We start from the raw sequence: 12,890 nt of genomic DNA on the forward strand, positions 1-12,890 counted from the left end.
AACTTAAAAATAAAAACAAAAATGTCTAATAAACGTAAGACATTTTCAACTTCACTAGTAGTCAAAATTCGGAATGCAAGTTAATAAGTTAGCACGTATCTAAGAAAGAAAAGGGAAATTAAAATAAATAAATAAAAATAAAAACAACCACACTAAGCCCAAGTAGGCCCAAGTAAGAAATATATCTCAGCCAGGCAGGGTGGCTCATGCCTGTAATCTCAGCACTTTGGGAGGCCAAGGCGGGTGGATTTCCTGAAGTCAGGAGCTCAAGACCAACCTGGCCAACATGGTGAAACCTCGTCGCTACTAAAAATACAAAAATTATCCAGGCGTGGAGGCAGGTGCCTGTAATCCCAGGCACTCAGGAGGCTGAGGCAGGAGAATTGCTTGAACCCGGGAGGCGCAGGTTGCAGTGAGCCGAGATAGCGCCATTGCACTCCAGCCTGGGTGACAGAGCAAGACTCCATCTCAAACAAACAAACAAACAAAAAAAAATGAAATACATCTTAGTCATTGAAGCAACTCTTATTTGACTATCATATGCTCACTTTTATACTCTGACAGGTGCATCTCCTCCCTGTAGCATGAAGGAATACAGCAATAAAGGCTGAGGCTGTCCTGAAGGATACCTAGAGAGGCAGCATGGAGGAAAGGTGCACAGTGAGACTCCAGGATGAGCCGCCCATGCAGTGCTGAAGATTCTGGGCCACCCTCTGAAAGCACGGTAAGAAAGTGGGTGGTCCTGAGGTCAGGAGATTGAGGCCATCCTGGCTAACAAGGTGAAACCCCGTTTCTACTAAAAATACAAAAAATTAGCTGGGCGTGGTGGTGGGCACCTGTAGTCCCAGCTACTCAGGAGGAGGAGGCAGGAGAATGGCGTGAACCCAGGAGGCGGAACTCGCAGTGAGCTGAGATCACACCACTGCACTCCAGCCTGGGCGACAGAGCAAGACTCCATGTCAAGAAAAGAAGAAAGAAAGTGTGTGGTCCTGAGCTCTGAGAGCTGCCCCCACTCCAGTGGGGATTTTTCCTCAAGTGAGATTCTTCAGAGAATCCATTTCCTTTTTCTTTTTTTTTAGAGACAGAGTCGCGCTCTATGGCCAAGGCTGCAGTGCAGTGGTGCAATCATAGCTCACTGCAGAGTGAAACTCCTGGGCTCAACTGATCCTCTCACCTCAGCCTCCTGAGTAGCTGGTGTATGTCACCATGTCTGGCTAGTTTTGTTTGTTTGTTTGTTTAGACTGAGTCTGGCTCTGTCACTCCCACTGGAGTGCAGTGGCATGAACTTGGCTCACTGCAAACTCTGCCTCCTGGGTTCAAGCAATTCTCCTGCCTCAGCCTCCTGAGTAGCTGGAATTACAGGCATGCAGCACCATGCCTGGATAATTTTTTGTATTTTTAGTAGAGACAGGGTTTCACCATGGCCAGGCTGGCCTCAAACACCTGACCTCAAGTGATCCACTTGCCTCAGACTCCCCAAGTGCTGAGATTACAAGCACGAGCCACTGCATGGTTCCATTTGCTGTACAAGTTGGAGTGGTGGCTGGATTACAGAGTTGTTGTGTAGCTCAGAGACAACCGTGCAGGTTATAATTTCTCTACTTGCCTCCTGGATTCATTTTTCATCCTTCCTTGTCCTGCTCTGTGCCCAAGGAGACTGAACCAACCCCTTCAGATCAGAGGGCAAGAGGAGACAGGGGCCAGGCTTTATTCTCTACGCCTTTGCTTAGGAGCTGTGTCTGTTGGTAGCTGTCATGCTCCATACCTATCACTCCCATCAGGTGGCCTATGTCGCCAGGCTCTAATACCACTTTTCTCTCCCCTTGCTCCTTTAGTCCTAGGGGAAATAATGGTTTCCTGGAGCCAGACTTTGGGTGCCTCATGCCACAGGGCATGGATTTAGCTAGTACCCACGGCAGCTGCCTGACAAGACTATTCCGTTTCTTTGTGGCAACCTCCACAAATCACAGGACTGGATTTATGTGATATTTAAAATCTTAAAGATTTAATTCAAGATTTTCGAGTAGATGAGCACATAAGATCAGATATGTAGTCTAAGAATATTAACGTGGTAGAGTATTAAGTATATGGGAAAGGGAGAGAATGGAGATGACACCAGTGAACAAACACTGCCATGGTCCCTGTCAGTGGTGATGACAGGTGAGATACACAAGGTCAATGGGAAGGTTCCAGATAGACATCTACTCCAAAGGAACCAAAAACAGATTGTCTTCGGGGGACACAGTGGAAGGATGTTTCAAGTAGGAATCTGCCAATGTTGTCTTTTCTGAATTTCCTTTTGTGGGGAACTGCTCCTCTGCTACTCTATGTGATTTTGATGAGGCTGCCAATTGCAGAACTCTGCCCCTCTGACCACAGAGGGGTGTGTGTGATAGTGGTAGGGGCAACCAAGAATAGTACCTCAAGCCCAGCCCATCTTAGTGCCTCATTCTCTTGGGCAGAGTGATTGATCTAGGGATGGCCATGTGCCTGAATCTAGGCCAGTCAATGCCTTTTTTGGTGACTTTTCCATTTGGAGCTGAGGGAGAACGGGCCTTACTTTCAGAAATATGTGAATAGGGATGCCGCGGCCTCTTTTTTTTCCCCCACAACATGAAGAACAAAGAAAACATAGACAAGTGAGTGGAGGGTGAAGATGGTGACTTCCTTAGGGTTCCTGAGTCTAGTCAAACTGGAAGTGAGATCAATTTCTGGACTTCCCAGTTATGTGATCCAGTAAATCTCCTTTTATGCTTAAGCTAGTTTGAGCTTTGAGTTGGGTTTCTGTCACTTGTAATTGAAACAAGTCTGAACTTTAAAAAAAAAAAAAAAAAAAGTGAGGGGGTGTCGGGCACAGTGGCTCACACCTGTAATCCCAGCACTTTGGGAGGCCGAGGCAGGCAGATCACCTGAGGTCACGAGTTTGAGACCAGCTTGGCCAACATGGAGAAACCCTGTCTCTAGTAAAAATGCAAACATTAGCCGGGCGTGGTGGCACATGCCTGTAATTCCAGCTACTCGGGAGGTTGAGCCAGAAGAATTGCTCGAGCCTGGGAGGCAGAGGTTGCAGTGAGCCAAGATAGTGCCACTGCACTCCAGCCTGGGTGACACAGCAAAACTCATCTAAAAAAAAAAAAAAAAAAAAGTAACATGTTCTTCCTATTAGAAATAGGCTTAAGAAACTTCCATGAGTCCACAGTAAATTCAATGGAATGAATGCTTAAGCAGATATGATCTAAGGAAGTTTTATTAGCAAACTATGGATAAAAGGTGTTTAGGAGAATGTTGGGGAAACTAGTTTTGCTCATTTTCATTCTTTATTTTCCTTCTTATGCCAGTAGTTTCTGCTTTTGAAATTCTAAGAGGAAAAGAAACAGTAAGTGTAGTCAGCCAAGGGAAAAGATATAGACTGGGAAGCAGTAAAGGAAGCCTGGGAACAGAGTGATGGAGAAGGGAATTATGAGAAACGCCATGGCATATGAGAGAGCTCCAGCCTGGGAGTCAGGACCCACGTACAGTCCTGGCTCTGCCACAAATGTGTCATCTGCTTGCATAAGCTAGTGTGACTAAGTTGTGATTTCTATACCTGAGAAATAAGCAGGCCTGGAATAAAAGATGATTAATATTCCCTTCCAACAGTCTATTATTCCAGTGTGTCCCTATTTTTAGCAGGAACATGAAGGAAGCAAGGGATTAGGGAGCATCACTATTAGATTCATAGCTGTGAAGACAGTTTCCCAGAAGGGTTCCCAGGAGGTCTGGCTTGGAGGGCAGCTGCTCCAATGCCCCCAGACCCAGGCTCAGATCAAACCACAGGCAGCTGAGGCTCTGGCTTTATCCTGGAAGGGTTAAGACATGGTCAATGAACGGAGGAACCAAGGCAGGTCTCCTTGTTTTGCTAAATAGTTAATGCAATCCCTTAGGCAGGCAGGGTAAAACCAACCTCATTTCCTCCTTCCCTCCTCACCCTTTTCCCACCCAGTGAAGGAATCCTGACTCAACCTAACCCCCACCCACATCAGCATACCTGGAACCCATCCAACCTAGCAAGAGCAGCCTGCCTAGTGGTGACCTGAACAAGCCAATTTCACACCGGAAAAATCAACAGCCTGCTGTTATCACAGCCAGGAAGGCAGGGAAGGAGCAGTTTCATCCTCAGGGCAATTCAAGCAGGAGGAGAGAAGAGTATGGGGAGAAGTCGTGAATAAACACACAGGAAAAGGAAGTTCTGCCGAAGTTTGCTCCTGCTCCAAAGTTGGGTTTGAAGGGTAGTGTATAAGAAGAAATAAGTTTTCTTCTAGCTCTTTCAAACTTTCTGCCATTTCTGCCAAAATACCACCAAAGAGTTTCTCAGTTCTCAGATTCCTGAGAAACAAGAGCTGCCACACAGTAGGTGCTTAGTAAATAATAATTGTATTTTATTTTAAATTATTAGTTTAAACGTTAAAGTTAAATTGAAATAAATTACTAATTATTAAGCACCTCGCTCTGTCACCCAAGCTGGAGTGCAGTGGTGTGATCATAACTCATTGCAGCCTCAAATTCCCAGGCTCAAGTGATCCTCCCATCTCAGCCTCCAGAGTAGCTGGGACTCTAGGTGTGCACCACCACACCTGGCTATTTTTTTTTATTTTTGGTAGAGGTAGGGTCTTGCTCTGTTGCCCAGGCTGGTCTCTAATTTCTGAGCTCAAGTGATCCCTCCACCTCCCAAAGTGCTAGGATTGTAGGCATAAGGCCCAGCAATAAATACTTACTGAGTGGATAATCGAACAAATGGATGGACACATCTGTTGGTCATTATATTGACTCTCTTTGTGGTGCCAGATGTGATGAGCCACCAGAGTAAAATATGCTCCATGAAAGAGAAGGGAGGATCAGGAGAGGCACTCAAGCACACTCAGCTGAAGCTGCTTCCCCACTCTGGACGATCCAGGCAGAGTTTTAATATTGGTCACAGTGCACAGAGGGCATCTCCCTCAGTCAAGGAGCTTCCTATAGGCCCTTCCTATAGGCCCAGGACCATGAAGTTATTTATTAGTCCCTGACTTATAAGAGCTTGCAGTCTAAGTGAAGAGACAGTGTTAGCTCAGAGGGAATAATGATATGATTTGCATAAATCAACAAATAATTGGCCTTAAGTAATGTAGAGAAGTGTATAATTATAATGAGTTCAAAGAAAAGAGAGATGAGTGGGGCTGGAACAGTCCAGAAAGCACCACTGAAGAAGTGGGATTTGACTTTGATGCAGGGAACAGGCAAATGCTCCTTCACGTGGGGAATGTGGATTAATTTTCTGAACCCCGATCCCACCTGGGGCATCACAGTGCTGTTTTCCAGATGCATGCCCAAGTCCCCTTTCAATTTTCCATCTCTGATCTGCATGGCAGGCGAGATTTCCATCACCATCAGAGCAGACGGGGCTTCACAAAGAGCAGTGCAATTTGAGTGCTGATGAGGCCAACAGGTTTGATTCAGAAGACTGTTATTGCTGCCAGGCTGTAGCTTAAACATATAAATTTGCTGCTTCAAATGTTCCATCAGGAGAATCATCTGGGGAGCACTAATCCTAAGTGAAACTGTCTTGATTACAAAGGAAGAAACGACAACACCATATCGTTTAACTGCTGAACCTTACAGTGAAACACAAAGCGGCATTAAAGTTCTCCGCCTGTAATGCCATGGTTTAAGCGGTTAATCTTATTTTAGCTGAATGGCATGTTCATTACAGCAAATAAGTAGGTAATATGTGGGATTACTGAAGAGGGAAGATAAATTAAACCAGTTATGGGCATCATGTTGATTTTTTTTAACTGTCTAATTTAAGTTGGTATTTTTCAACAGCCAGATCTAATAAACACTCATTTAGCAGAGATTAAAGAGATGGGACTCTTGCCCAGAAAAGGTGTTATATATGACTTGAGATGCTAGTTTTAAGGGCAGTAATTCATGATGCTCAGCACTTGCTCCAGCCTGGAATTTTCAGTGCTTTAACAGGAGGGGTTCATGAATGGCAAAGCAGTGCTTCTCACTTTCCAGTAAATAGTTACGTTTCTACCATTTATACTTTTCATGGGCAGCTGAAGGACTTTTCTTCAAGGTCTCAAACATTCTTTTCTGTAGACCTGCTACAAAGACACCTTCTAACATCAGACAATGTAGTTCAGGAATGTATTTTGTTATCTTTTCTCAAACAAGCGCTACTCTAACTTCAAAAACCATTCATTGAACTATGGGTACAAAGGACAGAGGAGATAGTCCTTGAATTGGAAGAGATTACAATGTAGTCTGGAGAGGAGGAATAACAATCACACACAATAAAGAACAATAAAGAAGCTGGTAACAGCATGAGAGGTGCATAAACAAGTGCCAAATTACATAGCCAATTTGTGCAGTGTAGCCCATAAGGAAACAGATGGACAAGTACTTACTGAGCAGCAAGAAATACTCCAGGTTGGGTATTGTGCTGTAGGCTTTTTGTATACTTAATTTGCACAAATTTTTTTTTTGAGGCAAATATTATGACCTCCCATTTCACAGGTGTAGAAACCGAGGCTCAGAGAACCAAGTTGCTTGTTCAAGTGGGGGAAAGGCCCAGGTCTGATTGCAAAGTCCTTGCCTTTCCTTTATGGCAAGTTGTTTCTTTAAGAAATATGACGAGTCAGGAGAAGAAAATCATGTAAGATGTCATGGAAGGAGTGGAATTGGATCTGAGTCTGAATGTACCCTTCAACCCAACTTCAAAGCAGCAAATACCTTGATGCAATTTGTTTGACAATCAATTCTGCTTCCAGGAATTAAGCCTAAAGAAATAATTAAGAAAATGTCCCTTTAGAAAGTTTGTATCCATTTGCACTCACACCGTATGTTATATAAATTCATTGTTCTCATGCCAACACCAGACATTATCATTCCTTTTCAGTATCTACCATTCCATTAGATGGAATATAGTATCACCATGTGGCTACAGTTTGTGTTTCTTCAGTGGGTAGATATGAACACCTATTCGTATCTTTGCTGCCTAACTTTGTTTTAGAATTCTCTGTGCCTTTTCCTTTGCTGATTTTTTTTTTTTTTTTTTTTTTTGAGACAAGGTCTCGCTCTGTCTCCCAGACTGGAGTGCAGTGGCATGATCTTGGCTTACTTCAGCCTTGACCTCTTGGGCTCAAGCAATCCTCCCACCTTAGCCTCCCAGGTAGCTGGGACTACAGGCAGACACGACCATGCCCCGCTAATTTTTCAAAAAAGTTTTTTGTAGAGATGGGGTTTTGCCATGTTACCCAGGCTGGTTTTGAACTCCTGAACTCAAGCAATCCTCCCGCCTCAGCCTCCCAAATGCTAGGATTACAGGCATGAGCCACCACGCCATGCTTTGCTTATTTTTCTATATTTATTTACCTCTAAATAATTTTATTTTAAATTTAATTTTATAAATTAAAATTAATGGTCTCATTAATTTAGAACACTTTACATGTTAAGATTTTTTGAACTGTCATATATGCTGCATATTACTTCTAGTTGATTTTTTTTTAAACACAGACAAATCTGAGTCATTTTCTTTATAATTTCTGCAGTAGCATCCTGGAAATACGGCTATAGCAAGAAGTAACCTTCAGAGTAAATAGCTTTCTCGAAATGGTAGCTCAGGAGAATGGATAACCAGAGCAGACTTGTACAACTTCTAAGTATCTGCAAGGACAATCCCAGTTGTGCAGACTCAGGGCTCCAATGAGATTCATAGGTGTTAAAAGGACGGGTAACCCCTGATGGCTATACAACTAAAGGTCGCCTCAGTTACACTGATTTCTTAGTAACTTGAATTCCTAGGATAATCTCTAATTTGTTCAAAGTGTACTATTCTTTTAGCATACTGATAAGTCCACAAATACTATATGTGACATTTTGTCTTAAGATCGATGCAGGATTTTTCTTGGCCCCTTCACTGGACTCCCAACAGGAGGGAACATTTACTCAGCCCACCACATTCAACCCCTTGTGGGTGGGAGCCTGTGAGCAAGTGAGTGTAGGACCCAGGCGGCCACTCCAGGCACCAGCAGAAGCAAGCTCCATGTGGGGCCCATGGCCAAACCAGCCATGAGCCAGTGAGTGTGGGATCTGGCCAGTTGCTCTGGGCACCGGCAGGAGCAGGCTCCATGTGAGGCTCATGGCCAGATCAGGAGTGAGCGAGTGAGTGCAGGATCTGGTTGGCCACTTTGGGCACTGGCGGGAGCAAGCTCTGTGCAGGGCCCATGGCACCACCAAGATGAGGGAGCTTGTGACCCCAAAACCCCAGGGGGAGTTTTACAGTGCTCTCTTAGCGCTGCCATCTGCAGACGGCTGTGTGTTAACAGCTCAGCTGGCCCCTTGTCTCGTCACATGGGGTGGCTGCCCTCTGACAGCAAGGGCAAAGGGCCGGTGTGATAGCCTTTTGGGGTCCCCACACTCCGTGGGCCCTGAGCTCTTGTCCATCCAGCATCCAAGGAGAATGAAGTTGCGTGGACACTTGAAGGATGGTGAGGGTGGAAAATTTAATTGAGCAGTGGAAATGGCTCTTAGCATAGAGGGGAACTGGAGAGGGGATGGGAAAAGCAGATAGTCTTCCCCAAAATCTGGCCCTCTCTTCCCCAAAGTCTGGCCATCTCTCCTTTCTACTGACTGAGTCTGGGATCTTTATAGGCACAGGATGGGGGTGGGGTGGGTCATAGGTAGTTTTGGAAAAGGCAACACTGGATTGGTAAAAAGACATTATTCAGAAAGAACAAATCAAGAGAGACAGAGCAAACAGGAATAGAAGTTCTCACTTTGGGCTGCAGGTTTCAGGCTTTTGGACTTGAAGATGGGGTTTCACCAGGGACCCATCCCTATTTGCCTAGGCATTTCGCTACCTCCTGCCACTCTCGATATTTTTGTTTGTTTTGTTTTCACTCTCAATATTTTTTAGTGAGATTTTTTAGTTCATTTTTGTGCTATGTTCATCAGGTTTGACATCAAGATGATGCTGACTTTGTAAAATTGATTGGAACTTCCTTCCTTTCCTCCCTCCCTCCTTCTTTCCCTCTTCTATTTCATCTACTTACTGATATTTGAGTTTAATATATCATGTTACTATTTGTCCTGTCCTGTGTTCCCGTTTCTCTCTTGATTTCTGCTATATTGATATTTCCCCTTCCTCCCATTAGTTTGGTAGTTACACCTTCTTTTACTTTTTTTTTTTTTTTTAGCAGTTACCTTAAAGGTTTCAACATTAATCCTAATCTCCAATGTTACTTGAATTTTTATCTCACTCCCAAATAATGCCACAACCTAAAACATTTTAACTCCAAGAATATTGTGGTGGTTAATTTTATGTGTCAACTTGACTGGGCCACAGGGTGCCCAGACATTTGATCAAACATTATTCTGGGTGTGTTTGTGAGGGTATTTCTGAATAAGCTTAGCATTAGAATCAGTAGACTGAATAAAGTAGATTGTCCTCCCCAATGTTGGTGGACCTCATCGAATTAATTGAATACCTGAATAAAATAAAAAGTCTGATAAGAGGAAACTTCTCCTGCCTGACTTCTGAGCTGGGGCATTAGTCTCCTGCCCTCATATTGGAACTACATTGACAGCTTTCCCGTAGCTCCAGCTTGCCAAATGCACATCTCGGGATGTCTCAAGTGCCATAATTACATGAGCCAATTTCTTACAATATGTATGCACGTCATAGAAGACATTTATATGCTATATATATTTAATATATGTCATAGGAGACATATAATACATAGAGAATATATGATATACAGATCATATAACATGTAGATTGTTTATACAGAATGTTCTATATGTAGATTATGTCTTTCCTATGACATATATTAAATGTACAACATATATAAAATATCTATCTCCTATGACATACATATTAATTATTAAGTAGTGGCTTATGGCCAGGCATGATGGCTCACACTTGTAATCCCAGCACTTTGGGAGGCTGAGGCAGGCAGATTACCTGAGGTCAGGAGTCCAAGACCAGCCTGGCCAACATGGTGAAACCCCGTCTCTACTAAAAATACAAAAGTTAGCTGGGTGTGGTGGCACATGCCTGTAATCCCAGCTACTTGGGAGGCTGAAGAAGGAGAATCACTTAAACCCAGGAGATGGAGGTTGCAGTGAGCTGAGATTGTGCCACTGCACTCCAGCCTGGGCGATAGAAGTGAGACTCTGTCTCAAAAAATAAAATTAAATTAAAAGTGGCTTATATATTATCATATATAATATGGCTTATATACCATATATCTCTCTCTCCTCTTGGTTCTGTTTTCCTGGAGAACCCTAATATAAACCACCTCTTGATTTTTATGTCACTTGTGCATTTTATTCTTTCTCTATGTATGTATATATACATATATATATGTTAACTCCACATGACAATATTGTATACAGTCAATATTTATTTAGATTTATCCATATAGTTACCCTTTACACTAATTTCCTGTTCTTGCACCTGTGAGTTTCCAACTGGGTTTATTTTACTTCTACCTGAGACATCTTCAGTGTTTTCTTAATGCAGTCCTACTTGTGATGAATTCTTTTTGTCCTGAAATGCCTTTATTTCCCTTTTAATTTTGAAGACCATTTTTGCTAGGCATGGAATTCTAGACAATTGGTTATACTCTTTTTTTTTTTTTTTTTGAAGCAGACTCTCACTCTGTTAACCAGGCTGGAGTGCAGTGGTGCAATGTCAGCCCACTGCAACCTCTGCCTTCTGGGTTCAAGCAATTCTCCTGCCTCAGCCTCCTGAGTAGCTCAGATTACAGGCATGCACTACCACGCCCAACTAATTTTTGTATTGTTAGTAGAGATGGGGTTTCGCCATGTTGGCCAGGCTGGTCTCGAACTCATCTCAAGTGGTCCGCCTGCCTCAGCCTCCCAAAGTGCTGGGATTGCAGGCATGAGCCACCACACCTGACCAATCAATTACCTTCTTTCAGCACTTTGAAAATATTCTATTTGTCTTCTGGCTTTCATTATTTCTCTGGAGAATCCAGCAGTAAGTCTAGTGGTTGCTCTTTTGATGGTGATGTCTTTTTTTCTCTCGCTATTTAGTAAGATTTTATCTTTGGTTATCAATTACTATGAATGTGCCTGGGTTTTTTGTATATTTTAAATTCTGCTTGGGATTTTTAATCTGTGACATGCTTTTCACCAGTTTTGGAAAGTCCTCAGCTATTATCTTTTCAAAAGTTGCTTCTAGGCTGGGTGCAGTAGGTCACGCCTATAATCCCAGCACTTCGGGAGACCGAGGTGGGTGGATCACCTGAGGTCACGAGTTCGAGACCAGTCTGGCCAACATGATGAAACCCCGTCTCTACTAAAAATACAAAAATTAGCTGGGTATGGTGGTAGATGCCTGTAATCCCAGCGGCTCGGGAGGCTGAGGCAGGAGAATCTCTTGAACCTAGGAGGCGGAGGTTGCAGTGAGGTGAGATCACACTATCGCACTCCACTCTGGGCGACAGAGCAAGACTCTGTCTCAAAAAAAAAAAGTTGCTTCTCTCACATTGTCTCTGTTCTCTGCTTTTCAGGGACTCTAAATACATTTATATTAAATCTTCTCATTGTATCCCCTATATCTCTTATCCCCCTTGTCTGTACTTATGACCTTTTCTCACTCCATGTTTCCTTCTGGAAATGTTCTTCTAATATATTCTTAATTATATCTTCAACTATGTCTTATTTGTTATAAAACCTTTCCATTTAGTTCTTAATTTCACCTACTATTTTTCTTTGTTTGGGATTTTGTTCTTTTTATGGTTTCCATAATTATTAATCTTGTTTCTTGTTTTATCTCTTCAAACCTATTAAACACATTTCAGAGCAATTTTCTGTCAAGTAAAACTTGACAACAAAAAAAGCAATCAGTAAGTTCCAGTTCCACTTAGGATAGAGAAAGCCAAGAAGCATTGCTCTCACAAACTACTTTGCCTTGGGCAGAGTACAGGATGAAAGATAGCAGCAAATTTAAAAAAAAAAAAAAGAAAGAAAACTGAAATTTTAACAAATGCTTAGAGAGCAAGTGTGGGCTAGTGTGACAGCTTAGAATTCCCAAGAGCCACAGACACAAGGAGAGTTTAGCCCTAGTTACTGGCTCTTTTTCATAGCCTCCACTGGGTGTTCATAAGAAAAACTGGGGACAGAGCAGGAGAACTGAAAGAGACTCCTTTTGGTGACACAGGCATGCAGGTGACAACCAGCTACCACTGTGAGAGAGATATGAAACCCAGGTCCTTCTCTTACATAAAGAAAAAGCCCTCTGCCACCAGGGAAGTGATACGAAACCGCCTATCCCCTGGTTTCAGCCAATGAACTTGGCTGTAGGCAGGGAGGAGTTGAAGCAAAAACCATCTGCTGTTGGACAGGGCAAGGAAACTCACTTGTGACCATGATCCCGCACTCATGCAAAGCAGAGGTTTGCCACCAGTGAGAGAGGGACAGGAAACTCACTCTCACCTAAGACTCCCACAATTACAAAGCAGGGTCTGTGTGCCACAGAGAAAGGGTACCCAGCCCTGAAGCTCACACACCCATGGTTTGCATGAGACAGAGGCCGGAGGAGGAGAACCGCCTCCTGCCCCAACCATAAGCCTTGCACAAAGTACTAAGCAATAGATTTCTACAGCTGAGGAGGGACACGAGCAGAGAGAAAGAGGTATCACTGGTGATATAAGCATGCAGAGTCTGCTAAAAGCTGAGGGTGGAGCAGGAACACTGAGAAAAACTCTGGCACTCTAGGCCACACACTAAGCCCACGGCAGCAGCAGTCCACCACTGAAGAATTTGAAATCTGTGATATACTGAAAGTGACTATAGCAGCAACAAACTCAAACCCAGATCAACTATTTATTAGAGTTATT

The sequence above is a fragment of the Macaca nemestrina genome, chromosome 5 (genome assembly GCF_043159975.1).
Source record: "Macaca nemestrina isolate mMacNem1 chromosome 5, mMacNem.hap1, whole genome shotgun sequence".
Taxonomy (NCBI): domain Eukaryota; kingdom Metazoa; phylum Chordata; class Mammalia; order Primates; family Cercopithecidae; genus Macaca; species Macaca nemestrina.